Source organism: Balearica regulorum, chromosome 3, assembly GCF_011004875.1.
Source record: "Balearica regulorum gibbericeps isolate bBalReg1 chromosome 3, bBalReg1.pri, whole genome shotgun sequence".
Taxonomy (NCBI): Eukaryota; Metazoa; Chordata; class Aves; order Gruiformes; family Gruidae; genus Balearica; species Balearica regulorum.
Genome location: NC_046186.1, coordinates 63222598 through 63236164, shown reverse-complemented (window position 1 = coordinate 63236164; position 13567 = coordinate 63222598). Strand labels below are relative to the sequence as shown.

The window sequence follows — 13567 nt, the reverse complement described above, 5'->3', positions numbered from 1 at the left end:
AGCAATGATGTGTCATCGGCTACCACGCACATGTTAGTGTATCATGAGGGTTCAGTGCTGTTTTGGTGACAAGGAGCAACCTTATACTTTGGTACTATGTAAACACTAAGTCTATTCACAGTCGCTCTCCTTGTGCAGTAGTTCTCACATGGAAAGTAGCAACATGCAAAAATCATTCTGCTGATGAATGAATGACTTTGATCAGTGAATTTTTGTTAGTGTTCTTTATTTTTAAGTAATGATAAAAGAAGCTTCTTTTGTGTCAGAGTTACAGGCCAAGAAAGAAAGAACATGATTTGTATAAAGTGGCAGCAGGAACTCATCCAAGCAGTGGCGTTCCTAGAAAGCAGAGGGTAAAAAGTAGCACCCAGAATACTCCTTTATACTATAATTACTCTTTGAATGTCAGATGAATAGAGCAGGAACATAGAAATTGCTGCGTAAGTTCATGTCAGCAGTGAGCTTAACTCTATTTTCCTTTCTTGAAGAGTACTCAGCTGCCACAAGCTAGAAAATAATGGCTCTTAGTTAACAGCAGCAAGAACCCCAGCCATTGCTCAGTACCTCCACCTGCTAAGTGCTAAAATGTATATAAAGTTTTCATATGCAATTACCTGGTGCTGGCTGTTCTGCAGGACCTGTGTGTTTGCACAGACTCGTCCTGTGCAGCTTCCTGCTGCAAGGTGAGGTCTCATCCCCCCTTGCAATGGTTGGAAACATCTGCGCGCAGCTCCCGTGCGGTGGCGGATGCTTGTGGGAAAGCCCCTGCCCACCGCAGAGCCCTGCCTCTGTCAGAGCTGCTGAGTACCACACATGTGGAAAACGTACCATACCATGCTGTGCCTACATCTAGGTGTGGGTAACCTGCCTGGAGGCACTCCTGGTACCGTCACCCTCAGTCCCCTGTGACCAGCTTCCACCTCACCCCGGTGGTGTGGAGGTAGTGCCCTGCCTTGGGCTCAGCCCTGGGGGGCAAAAGCCACATGAGCTGGGCCCCCAGCGACCAACTGCTCTTACAGTTATTTCTGCTCTCCACGGAAATGTGTTTAAAAGTTTTTTGAAGGTGAATATGTTGGTGTATTTGCATAGCCTAGCTTACATATGGTTTACATTTCCTGTGGTATTGCTTCACGTGAGTTATCTCATTTCTGCTCCCCTTCTCCCTCTCCCTATTGCCTTTGATAATTCAAACCAGACTATAGTTAAAGACTGATTTATACTTTTCCGAAAATCTTCTTACATTTTTATTACAACTCATAGTATTCTTGTTATTACCCCAGCTCTCTGGGAATATAATTAACTACTTGAGGGATTTTAAAAAGTCATGTCATAGTCATTATTCCAAGAGGCTTCACCTCTACAATAGCAATTTTGAGAGTAAAGACGATCTAAGTAACTGGCAAGATTTTAATAAACTAGGTATTGAATCGTAGCCGGAAGGAATAATCTTCTTCAAAGGTATAAATGAGATCTAGGGAGAGAAGACAAACACGAAAAAAATTGTTAGAATATTAGCTATTAACCCATCTGGGAAATACCTCACAGCAAAGGTGAGGAAGTCAATCTGTCCATCCTTTTCAGAAACATTATTATAGCACATAATAGCATATGAGGGCAAACCTCATCTTTAAATAAAATTGAGCCCCACATTAATCTTCTACTTCATCCCAAATTATTGCCATTTCATTGCCTTTCCTTGAATATTTTATATTTTTCAGTGAACAGCGCAAAGCTCCTATATGATCATAAAATTTGGAGGTTGCAGTATTACATATTATTAGCTTTAAATGACCCATTGCCCTGAAACAAATGCACATAAATAAATAATATTAAAAGAAAACAATATTCAAACCATTGCAATAAAGAGTGGAGGTGATATTGACTGTGCTTCTTGGGAATAAATTTGCAATTGTCCTGAGAAGCAAAGGTTGTTCTGCTCTAGTTGGTTTTGTCTGGTTTGTTTTTAAACAATAAATCTCATACAATTTTCTACCAGGGAGAGGGAGGGGAGAGAGGGAGGGCAAGGACATTAAGAAAGGTGCAGCTCAGTCTGCATGGCAGTCTGCTGAGTGTCACTTGGGTGTTACAACAAAGTGTCCAGTATAAGAGCTTAATTAGAGTGGTATTGTGCAAATTAGGAGCAGTATTTTCTTTTTAATTTTATTTATATGTGAAATGAAATGAAACAAAGAATTTACAGGAACATTTCTTATAGTACTGCTAATTTTCTTTCACCATTCTGAAACATTATTTTGACTACGCTTTTGCACTAAAGTATTTACATACGTACATTCACTGCAAGAGCAAGGTTTGTCTATGTGTCAGTAAATAAATATTCTATAAGGGAACAATATCTAGGAGCTGACATGGCCTTGTTTCTTACTGTCTCAGTATTTAAATATGTACATTCACTGTTCTCATTAAGAATCAATGATGCCAGATGTAGTGCTGTGACACTGTTAACTGAAACTCTAGGACCGCGTTATTAAGAACTATAATGCTCTGAGCAATTACTGCAGGGGCTGTAGAGAAATCTGTGTTAAGCCTTATTGTGGGCAACTGAGGAAGTAACAGTTTCTGGAAAACAGCAACAAGTAAACTGTACTAGTGCAGATACTCAGTAGTGACGAAGAGTACCATACTTAGTAGGAAGTGCTTGGATATCTTGTCGTGGCAGTAAATATTAGATGTGAAAAATCATCCTTGAGAAAGAAAAGGCTTTCGTAGTTATTTTGGGGGGATAAATCTGAAAAAGGGCCTTTAATTAAAAGCTGTATGTAGTAGAACAAAATGCCAACATTTCAACATAATGGTACAATCCTGTTGGCACTTGACATAGCATGGTTGTGACAGCCAAAGGGAAAGGGTAGGAGGGCAGTGTACAGATGCCATCTGTAAATCTCGATAGCCTTTTCTGCTTAGTTTCTACCTGTCATTTTGAAACCGTGCTAACATGACAAAACAATGGTTTACCACCAATACATTTTTTTTAAAAATAACCCCAAATAGTACAAAAATCTATTCACAGAGGCTAAAAAGCATAGCATTTACTTTGTGTCCTATGTATGCTACACAAGTTTAACATTAAATGGTAACTCACTCAGGATTTTCAAAATGACACAGTCATCAGAGAGGGTTTTTGTGGTATCTTGTCTAATGGTAGAGTGATAACCTGTTCAGTAGCTAGAAGTAGCCCCAAAGAAACTATTACAGTGGAATAATGCACTGGAAAAGAAATAATAAGAGCCCATAGAACTTGGAAGAAGCCTTCAAACAAAAGTGTGTTAACAGCAATTGTTCCCGGCAGAACTGTGAAGCCTGTCTGGTCACACCTTCCTGAAGAGGACTCTCAGAGACACAGATATTCATGAACTTGGCTGGCACCTAAGTAGTAGATTTCTGTGCCCCTGAGGGAACTTAAGAACCACAAACTGCAAAAAAATCACCCAGAGATAAATTAAAGGGTGAGTTTTAAGCAGTGATAGCTTATAGGTTAAAAGAAGTCTGTATATCCAAGCAAGTGCCCCCAACTCCCAAACTCACTGCAGTGGCTCAGCCTTGCTTGCTTCAGCAACAACAGGGACCATCAAAACTTGTTCATTTGGGGGAGGAAAAAAAAAAATCAGGAAAAAACATTTTTCATAACTAAATACATAGTTTTCATCTGACTTGGCCTCCTTCGATGATTGCACATTAAAGCACTGAGTTGTCGTAAATTTTGTGCAAGCCACAGGCTGAGGAGCACAATTGTTTCATTAACAGTAAGTGACACCAGAGATGAGATTGTGAGACCGCAATCACCACTGAACATCCTGAGAGACCAATATCTCATGCAGAGATCCTAGTGTTGGTATGCTAATAAACTGCTCCCATCTTGCATTCCTGAGCAGCATGGGGTGCCAGCAAACAGGCCCTTCCTGAAATCCACAATTTTTTTCCAATTCCGCTTAGTAAACTACAGCTGCCCAGAAAAATTCATAGTGAATTAGTCAAAGCTTCTGAAAACTGTAGACCGGGCTATAGGTGGCATTAAAACTGCAAAGAGCTAAACCTCCTTGTCCAACTGAGGCCAGCAGCAACAGATAACAAGCAGTGGTTTTTTTAAGAACTTGATTAGTGTTGCCCAGGATCAGGTCTAGCCCAATGACAGAGACTTAGAAAAATTTAGAGAAACCAGAGAAGCTGCCCAGAATGAATATTTTTCTACACGACTTCTGAAGGTTTTAGGATTTTGCTCAGCAGGTCTCAAAATAAACCAATGCAACGATGGCTCAATGGCTTCTTAGGATAAACCACTTCCTTTCACAGAGTTTCCACTAGGTAGGTTTAAAAGAGCAAGGTTTGTATACGTGTCAGTAAATAAATATTCTATAAGGGAACAATATCTAGGAGCTGACATGGCCTTGTTTCTTACTGTCTCAGACGGCAATGACACATGAATTACTAGAAAAGCAAGTAGCAATAAATATGTCAGATTTGAATTTGGCTTATATCCTCCACATAACACACTGAAGATAAGTATTTTGCTTAAAAACCTTAAAAAGTTGTTGAGATAAGAGGCACATCAGGCATTGGTGATGCAGAGTGAAGGAAAAGCCCTGAAAAGCCAAGTTTGGGGCAGTACCTAGTGCTGAACCCTTCCACAACCACGAGAGGCAGGCATGAGTTTTCCAAGTTAAAAAAAAAAACAAACAAACCTACAACCACCCTTATATACATAAAAGAGCACAGGAATTTTCCATGGGGGTGGGGAACAACAATAGAAAAGTGATGACCTTGGTATGGCGCCTAGAGACTGAACAGCTTGGCTATTGTATGGAAACAGCTGACTTCTGCACAGGAAGCAATCACGGCTGATTAGAGACTCCAAACCCCTGCCTCTATTTATTTCTGTCCTTTTTTTGTACGTAACACAAAGCTCCCGAAGCCTCTTCAGCCTCTCACAATTTCAGCCCCTCGCCCGCTACACCCGGGTGCATGCGTCACGAGCCGGCGGGGAGGCAGCGGGCAGGGCAGGCAGAGACCCGGAGGGGCCGTTCTGTTCCTGCACTGCAGCTCCCAAGGGACACAGGACTGAAGGGCACAGGGTCAGCCTAGAAGGCACTTTTGGGGGCAGATTCACTGCTATTCAGCAGTGAACCTGGGATCTGGCCTTCTCTTTCTCATTGACTCTGTGGGCTGGTTCACAGGTATCCCAGTTCAAGAAGGAAATTTTGGTTTTAGTGCTTTTAATGTTGATTCCTCCTCCAGTCAGTTTTTATCGATGATTTAGATGCCAAATTGATGCTAGATGGAACATGTTGTCAATTTGAAGATGAGCTCCTCAACAAAAGCATACTGTGTTGAAAAGCTTCAGCCTTTACTGACTCAGGGATAGAGATGCAGGGAACATAATGAAGCAGAAAAACGGTCTCCTGGAGAGTAACAAAAATTGTAGGTTTAATTGCACAGGTTATATTCCTCCATTGTGTCCCTTTAAATCACTGCCAGGACATTTCACCTTACTCTACTGATCCTCCTTCTGTTTCAAGTAGACTCTTAAGTGCCAGTGTAAACCTTTCAGGCACTCATTTCTCCTAGAAGAATGGATTTGGGATTTAGGCAGATGTCTCTTCAGAGATGCATTGAGAATAATGAAAAATACAGCAAGTCTCTGCACAGAGTCAGGAATCAAAATAATTATTTTATTAAGTAGCTCTGAGATCTTCAGCCTTCCAATACAGAGAGCTTGCTTTCAACACAGAGACTCTGCGAAGCCCCAGAAAAGGGTTAGGCATGTTTGGAAGTGACATGGCTGCTTTCTAAACAGTGCTTATATTGAAGGTATATATTACTTTGAAAAGACAGTCATACTAAGACACTCTTTACCGTATGGTACTCTTTATCAGTCAACTCCCTTGATCTCTGCAGTGTGGGAATAATACATTTCAGCAGCACCTAACTTCTAAAATGATGTCTTAATCTCAGAAGCTTGGCAAATTAAAGGTTTGTTTTCTATTATATTCTATTCATCACAACACTAATGTCATTTCAGGTATGATTGCCATTCAGGTGAAAGACGCTGAGGCTGGAATTTATTTCACCTAGCTTTAATTGTCGAAAAGTTACAGGAATAGCCGCAGTTTAAACCACGATCACTCTTCAGTCAACTCAGATCAAGAGGAAAATTCATCCTCTCCCAGTTCAAGTCTATCAATTTGCCCTGAACCTCCCTGTGTGAGCCATTAAGTTTCCTGATGGTACCCAAATGTCAGCCACGGAAAAAACAGCATGTTGAATACATGTCACAGTACAGATGACCATATACCTATGGTAGTGGCCATCGTGCTTGTTTACTCATCAGACGCTCAGCTATTTAAATGACTGTTCTGCTGAAGCTTTAAAGCTGCTCTTAGGGTGAGTTTTATAAAATATTCTTGAATGGGCACTATATGTTTATACAACATTACACAGAGCAAAGGCCTAACTTGACTGAAATCTTTGGGCACCATTGTAATCCTCAGTATTATTATCAAAATTCTCACAGGTCATATTTTTTCCTAGCTTTTGACCAAAAATTTCCTTTGGTCATTGGGCTGAGTTGCTTTCCCCTTGCTACAGTAAATTAACATTTTAATGAATTGACAGTCTCCTGATTTCTCTCATGTGTATCCTACTCCCCTTTGTTTAGCATACCCTGACCTGTCTCAGTAAGTAAAACGAAGAATTACAGATCTTTATAAAACATTTCTTTTCCCTTTTAAAACTTTTTTTTTGTGTTATATTCTTTGGTGTGATTTTCCTTTCAGTCTGCCTTTGCCCTAAGTTCTGATTCCAGTGGCTCTTCTCCAGCAGTATCGTGGGGCAGGCAGGCAGGCTGCCCTCCTGCCTGCCTGCCCTGCCTGCCCTGCCTGCCCTGCCTGCCCTGCCTGCTGTGTCCCTTGCTCCAGCTTCACCTCACCCCGCTGCTCTGAGCTCTCCCAGGAAGCCTCACGATGTCTGGATCTAGACAGACAAGTGATCAAGAGTAAAAAAAGACATTCTTCTCCCTTTCAGAATGGATGGCACTTACTCATTGGAAGCAGATGGAAGTAAGGATTTTTTTTTAGAGTGCCTGAACAGGCAGCGCAGAGGGGATCTGCCAGCAGTATTTCTAGATAGGAAAATTTTAAAATACTTTTTGTTACCAAAGTGGACTGTGAGGGGATGATACAATTTTTCGTAACAATCTCCTCCTCCCACACAACACACCACCCATCCCTGTGTACACTCAATGAATTTTTGGTCCGGCATTTTCCTCCCTCTCTAAACCTCTCAGGGTGATTAAGTAGTGGAGCTATCCCCAGCTACCAAAACCTGCTTGTGATCCATGAGCTGGGCTCAGGCCTAATGGTCTGTAATTAGTTTGTGAAATACAAGTTACTTCCAGTTCCTTCTTACCACCCTCATCTCGCTGCAGTTAAGAGCTTTCCTGAAATAGTTCTGGTAAGGAGATCCCAATAAGTAGAGCACATGTCTATCTCTTTCTAGAGTACCCTATAGCAGAAAAGGGGATTTATTCCATAGGATTTGATGAGACCATTTACTCTTTAGAAATGGCCCCATTTTGTCTTTATATTCCCATATTCAATTACACAATTGTCCACATGGCAGACTCATATGGTACATACGGTACTCATTTCTACTTGCAACTAGTCTCATCTTAGATCTCCCTTGTGGTTAATTACAAGACTCCATGAACAAGCAGAAGTCCTGCAAAGCCACAGCCTGAAGCAGAAGACCAATCTGTAGCCATATGACAAGAAAAGCACTGTTGGGTTGAGTTGCTTTCACAGTGTCTCAGTTCATGGCTGAAGTGACTCTCTCTTGGTGACAATGTCCTTCTTGACTCTATTTCTTGTATCATCCAATCTCTGTCAAGCACGGTGAAACAACAGTGTGTAACACTCAGCAGTCTCCTAGCAGTTGTAGTTTACCCCATTTACAGTATTGCTCTCCAGAGCTTAAACTGTTTAGCGTCCTAAGTGTACGTGGACTTTCCTTGCCGAGAGAAACTCTGAACAGCAGAGCACATAACATCACCACGGCTAGATGTGAAATGCTTTTAAACTCTTCTATAATGAGTGTGCTATTCATACGGAGAGGGAAGGAGAATGAGGAGGTAATTCGACATGTCATCCACTTCCACCAGAGGCTCCTGAGGATACTGTTATTGCTCAGGACTACTGTTTTCCGCAGTCCAGAATAATGCCCACCAGCCAGTACAATGTGTGCCTGCTTTAAGGTGCTGCCATCCATCCCTCTGGAACAAACAGAGGAAATGCATCAGGAGGCCTCAGCTGCAGATGGAAAGCACATCACCGAGTGGCGCTTACGCCGCGAGATCCCCCAGATGAAAGCTGATTTCAATGAGCATTGTGTTTCAAGGCCCACTTCCTCTGACTCTGGAAAGCTTAAGAAGGAACATCCCACTTGTGTCTGCTGACACAAAGGGCCGCTGTGGCTCGAGAGATGTTATCGGTCTTCCCGTGCCACAGCAGCAGCCTTCCAGTGGCGTCTCCCAAGAATTACTCATTGTTCCTGGGGAGGCTTGACTCCTCTGGGTGGGATCTCATGGCATCCAGTTCAGATGGAAGTAGGTGGTGCTGGGAGGCCAGCCAGGCTCATGACAAAGATCTCTGGCTACATTGCGAGACCAAGCTAACAAAGTCCTTAGCGATCACAGATGTGGATACTGATTCATAAAATGCAGCCCTTTTTGTTGATTGCAGTTAGTAACTACTGTTTGGAGCAATCAAATCACTGAATAATGTGAGTCTCAGACAAAGTCTCAGAAACTGAGATGTCCTTGTCCTTGTCCTTACAGGCATTATTAATTTCCAAAAACTCTTTCCCATAGTTGGCACCTTGAGCTTGATTCTGTCATACCCACCTCAAATAGGGAAATCAGGAGTGATCCATGCTTTTAAAGACCTTCATTTGAAATCCAGAGTTTCTGGGAGACACACATGACCCTTGAAAGGCTCCAGTCAGGTTCAGTTTGCAGAAGCCTCTTGTAAGGTGGATGCATGCTCCCATTATCCAAACCTCCTGTCTCTAAAATTAGAGCGGAGGTATAAAAAGCAGCTTCCCTGGGAGACTTCCTAGAACTGGTGTTCCGGTGCCAACTGAAGATACTGGGAACAACCACTTTTCTCACAATGATTTGGCACCATGGCTCCCAGGCGGCACCTCGAAGCACAAAAAAGGAAAAGGAAAAATGATCTGAACATTTCCGGATTTCATCAAATCTTTGATTTGCAGTCTGGTAGGCTCATGTTTGAACTGAGGAATTTATTTGGTTTTGGGTTTTTTTCTTCTTTCTCATCTATCATATCAGTAAATCCATCTCTGGTTTCTCTTCCTTATCTCATTAGTTGGGGTTTTTTTTGAGGTCAGTGGGAGATAAACTGCAAATAAAAAATGTCTACCAGCAGTGATTTCTTACATATAAATAAAAAAGATTGAAAACATATGTTTTGGAGAGGTATGGGAGAAAGCCAGCAGAGAGAGAAACAGATAGAGCCTTTCCAAAAAGAAAACATGTAGTCTGCCTTCCAAGCAATGGAAATTCCAATTTTAGAAACTGTGCTACAGGCTAGTAACGTACAACATTGTTGGCTATGGCACATGGAAAAAAAGAAAAAAAAAAAGCTTTTGTAATTCTGTCCCTCTCGCCAGAGGAATGACGTGAAGCCAGTCAAGCACATCAGGGGGAAACGCTAATTTTCCACAGATACAGTCTAAGAGCATTCAGCCTACATTGGTCATGCATAACTATGTCTTATGCCCATGCCGTAGAGGTGTATCATATCATTTGGTAAAACACAAACTTTCAAGTTTTCCATCAATGGCAACCCTGCAAGCTCCGGCTAGTTAGCATCTGAGCAATTGGCATGCAGGGAGCTTGGTGGACTACGGACAGAAGTTCATTGCATAGTTCTCCTAAAATAACATTGTTATTTTGTGTAGCATATGCCGCAACTCCATGGCAACCCAGCCAGGGAAGATGATGACTGAATGGTGACAGTGATGCTGAGTTGTCTCCTGATAACCTTGCTCGCCCCATTTCTGGACAAAGTGTCATGCTAGTCAGCTGCTGATGGCATGTTGCCACCAGCCTCCACCAGACAGAAGGAGAGAGACGTTTTGAAAAAACTGCTGACAAATAAGGCCAAATGTATGCCTGGATGAACTTTTTAGTTTAGTGGTTACCTCAAGAATTAATTTGGCCCATGGTTATGTTTAAATCACTTTCTCAAGGATGCCATGCTTTTCTGTGGAAGCCGGGGAGATAACTTCTGACACATGAGCACATTAATCAGTGCAGATATATCATCTGTGGCTTCTGAAGTATGCCATACGGCTCGTGGAGAAAGAATGATACTATTAAGAGCTGACATGATGGCAGTGGGATGTCCTGGATGAACAAAACCGAAAACATTAAAATGCGTGGCACAGAGAAATTCAAGGTATCCCTGCATGAAATCCCCAGTTCACTTACAGGCTTGAACTGCAAATATTTGGCACAGTTTAGCAAAAGAGAAAAGAATAAATCCGTAACTCTTTTCCCATGTTACAGACCAATTTGTGGTGGGTAGTTCCTAATGCATGTCAGAGCAACTTGATGAGTGCCAATGAGTGTTATTTCCTTTGGCCGTGATGGGTCAGTTCAATAGTTAAGTATCTGGCAGGGCTCAAGGCAGCTCTGGATGCACCCACTAGTATTTGGGTACACCATGAGATAGCAATAAAAATCCAACAACACACAACAGTGAAAACTCCTGTGGCTGCAAGAGCTATCCTTCCTTAGAGTAGTCAAGGTGCACCATAACTACTAATCACACATATTGTTGCTTAAAATTCCTATGTTATCCTATAATCCACTAAAAGCCGTAGCTGAAAGTAGGATTACCATTTAAGTGAAAATATACAAATAATAAAAAAAAAGAAAATATCAATCCTTCACTTGCAACCAAGGACAGACTTTTAGATGCATTTGGGTGCCTTTGGAAGCAGAGAAATACTTATGTGGATTGGAAAAAAATGGCAAGGGACTGAAACTGTGAAAAGCTTAAAATGTCACCATACTTACCAGGATGGTTGCTAATTTGTAGCGGTCTGGCCATGAGACATCCCTAGACTGATCTGTGTGAAGGCCAAGGTAAGGGGACCTGCAAGAACAAATTGCTTCCCTCCTCAGCTGAGTCACCACGGAGCTGTTTCTGAGCATGTCTCTGAGCACCGGGGGGACTTTGCTGCTCACACCTACAGGTGGTAGCAGGCTGGAGCCTTTGAGGCTTATGGGATTGTGTTTAAGTGCCCCAAAATAAAGGTTAGATAGAAGTTAAATATCTAAGCTTTGCACACCTGGCAGTGCTTAGCTCCCACTGGTTTGTGAGCTGCAGGGCAATGCGCTTTGGAGACTCCCAGTCAGTGCCTGTCTACATGTTTAGGCATCAAACTGCGTTGACACCGTTAGCTGACAATGATCAGCTTTAGCCCTGGTGCCATGAAAAGAGGAATTAAAAACAAAAAAAACCCCAGACATGCTTGGAAGGAGCCTCAGGAAGGAGTCTTCCCAGTTAACCACAAAGGCAAGCCCTTCTTCTTCTGGAAAAACATGATCATGGAGGGCTCCTGGAACCACCATCAGGAGATATTAGCTGCTCACTTAGGACCTGCTTATACTGAGGGAGTGACAGCTCTGTTGCAAAAAAGCAAAGAGCTCCTTTGGAAGCAGTACTGCTCTTCAGTTAGATGGTGATAAATACACATAGCTTCTGGACTAGGCTAGAGGGCTGCCAGGGAAAGCAACTTGCTGAGAAAATTTATGTACTTTTGTCACTGTTCCTAGTCTGCAAGTTGAAAGGGACTTTAAGGCAATTCCAGAGCAGCAAGGTCTGCAGCGCTGACAATAGAAACAGACAGGCATGGCACAAGTCCTTAGTAGAATTGGAAAACAAATGCTAAAAACCACTTGCTAAATGAACATGATAGATACAAATTTCTTGCTTGTGTACTGTTTTTTTTCCCCACCCAAAGTCTTACTGATGACATGAATATTTCCTACAGTTTCTTCATTCAGCATTTCCGGTGATAAATTAAAAAACCAAAAAAGCAGAGGATTGTCTGATTACTCACCTCTTTCCTGTCTGTTCCATTTGTTTTGTAGATACACATTTCTGAAGACACAGCAGCTGTGATGCTGCATGAATTGCCCTTCCCCAGTTGCCACTTAGGAACATGGTCAGTTGGCATCTACTGCTAAGGTTGTTTTACTGCTTGGGCATTAAAAACATTTACAATCATAAAGAGATGCATCAGGTCCAAGGAACAAACTAAGGTGGTGCTTCCTCTTAGTTAATGCCATCTGTTTCTGCCTGCATGCTACTTCTTCACATCATTTCCAGGCAGCCTGTGTTGTCAGGGAAAAAATACTGAAGAATAGTTTGTCATTGGTGTTCCCTTAGGACAAATCCAGGTTCAGGAGTACACGAGTCCAGCTTTTCTGTTCTGATAGAAATCTATTCAGCACAAGAAAGAAAAGGGAACACCTGGCTACTTTTTACTGCTTCTTAACTGAGACACCTCAGTTTAGCTTGATCCATGACCCTGGGCAATGACTCTCTTGACCATGCACAGTGGAGATGTCAGGATCTGTCAGTATAGATGTGTAGAAGGTCTGGCACATACTCATTCTTCTCATCTAATCAATAAATCTCCCACCAGCTCTATTTGCTCAGCTTTGCTCCCAGCTGATTTGCTGCAGTCATGACACCATAACTTACCTGGAAGCAAACTGTACACCTTGTTCCAAGAGTTTCTGAGGGACTGTTGCTTTCCACGTGGACAGTCAAGGCTTTCTATGATATTTTTAGAATACTGTGGTGTTGGAAAGCCCAGTAGTTTCAACCACCACAAACGGCCTAAGGTTAACGTGTACAAAAACCCCTTTAATGCCAGGTTTTACAACAGCATAATACTATATATAGCTTTGCAGGAGATAAGGCTAATTCAGCCTGATACTCGAAGGCATAAAGTCATCAGCAGTAAGAGCTAGAAATAAATGCTTCACTCCATGTGTAGCAATGCCTAATTGGGTAAGGACAGCACGTTTTGTCTGTAATTCCATTTGATCACCACGTGCTATTTGTTACTACCCAGGCTGAATACCAGACAGGATTGACTAATAACTTCACCCAGCGGGCCAAATCTATGTTCTGAAATGATGGTTATTTTTAGGGATGCAAATCAGTACAGAGACTTACTGAATCAAATTTAGGCTTCTTGTCTTTACCTCAGAAAACCTTCTCAACTTTTTTATTTCTACTATGAAATTATCATAAAACTCTTATCTTCTTTGATTAGTGTCAATGCTTTGGACTTGATCACCTTCTTGATCACCATCACCCATTTTGTACCGCGTTTCCCTCATTTGTAAATGCTCCTGGCAATAGTTTTTAGATTTAGTAAGGATCAGAGCACAATGAGAACCACTTACTACAGTGTGATGTCAAGACTGGGGTCTATCTGGCTGTGACTATAC

At 41.9% G+C, this 13567-nt stretch overlaps 1 long non-coding RNA gene across 2 annotated transcripts; it reads right to left on the bottom strand.

The window, feature by feature from the left end:
- Positions 1 to 230: 230 nt before the first annotated feature.
- LOC142600999 (uncharacterized) lies at positions 231 to 13331 on the bottom strand. Of its 2 annotated transcripts, none has more exons than XR_012834543.1 (4): positions 12163 to 13331; positions 7052 to 7132; positions 5501 to 5576; positions 231 to 1471 (listed from the first exon to the last, which is right to left on the bottom strand). It is a non-coding gene; the product is annotated as an uncharacterized LOC142600999 (long non-coding RNA). The 2 variants fall into 2 exon arrangements; XR_012834544.1 differs by lacking the exon at positions 231 to 1471 and adding an exon at positions 3127 to 3225.
- Positions 13332 to 13567: the final 236 nt, after the last annotated feature.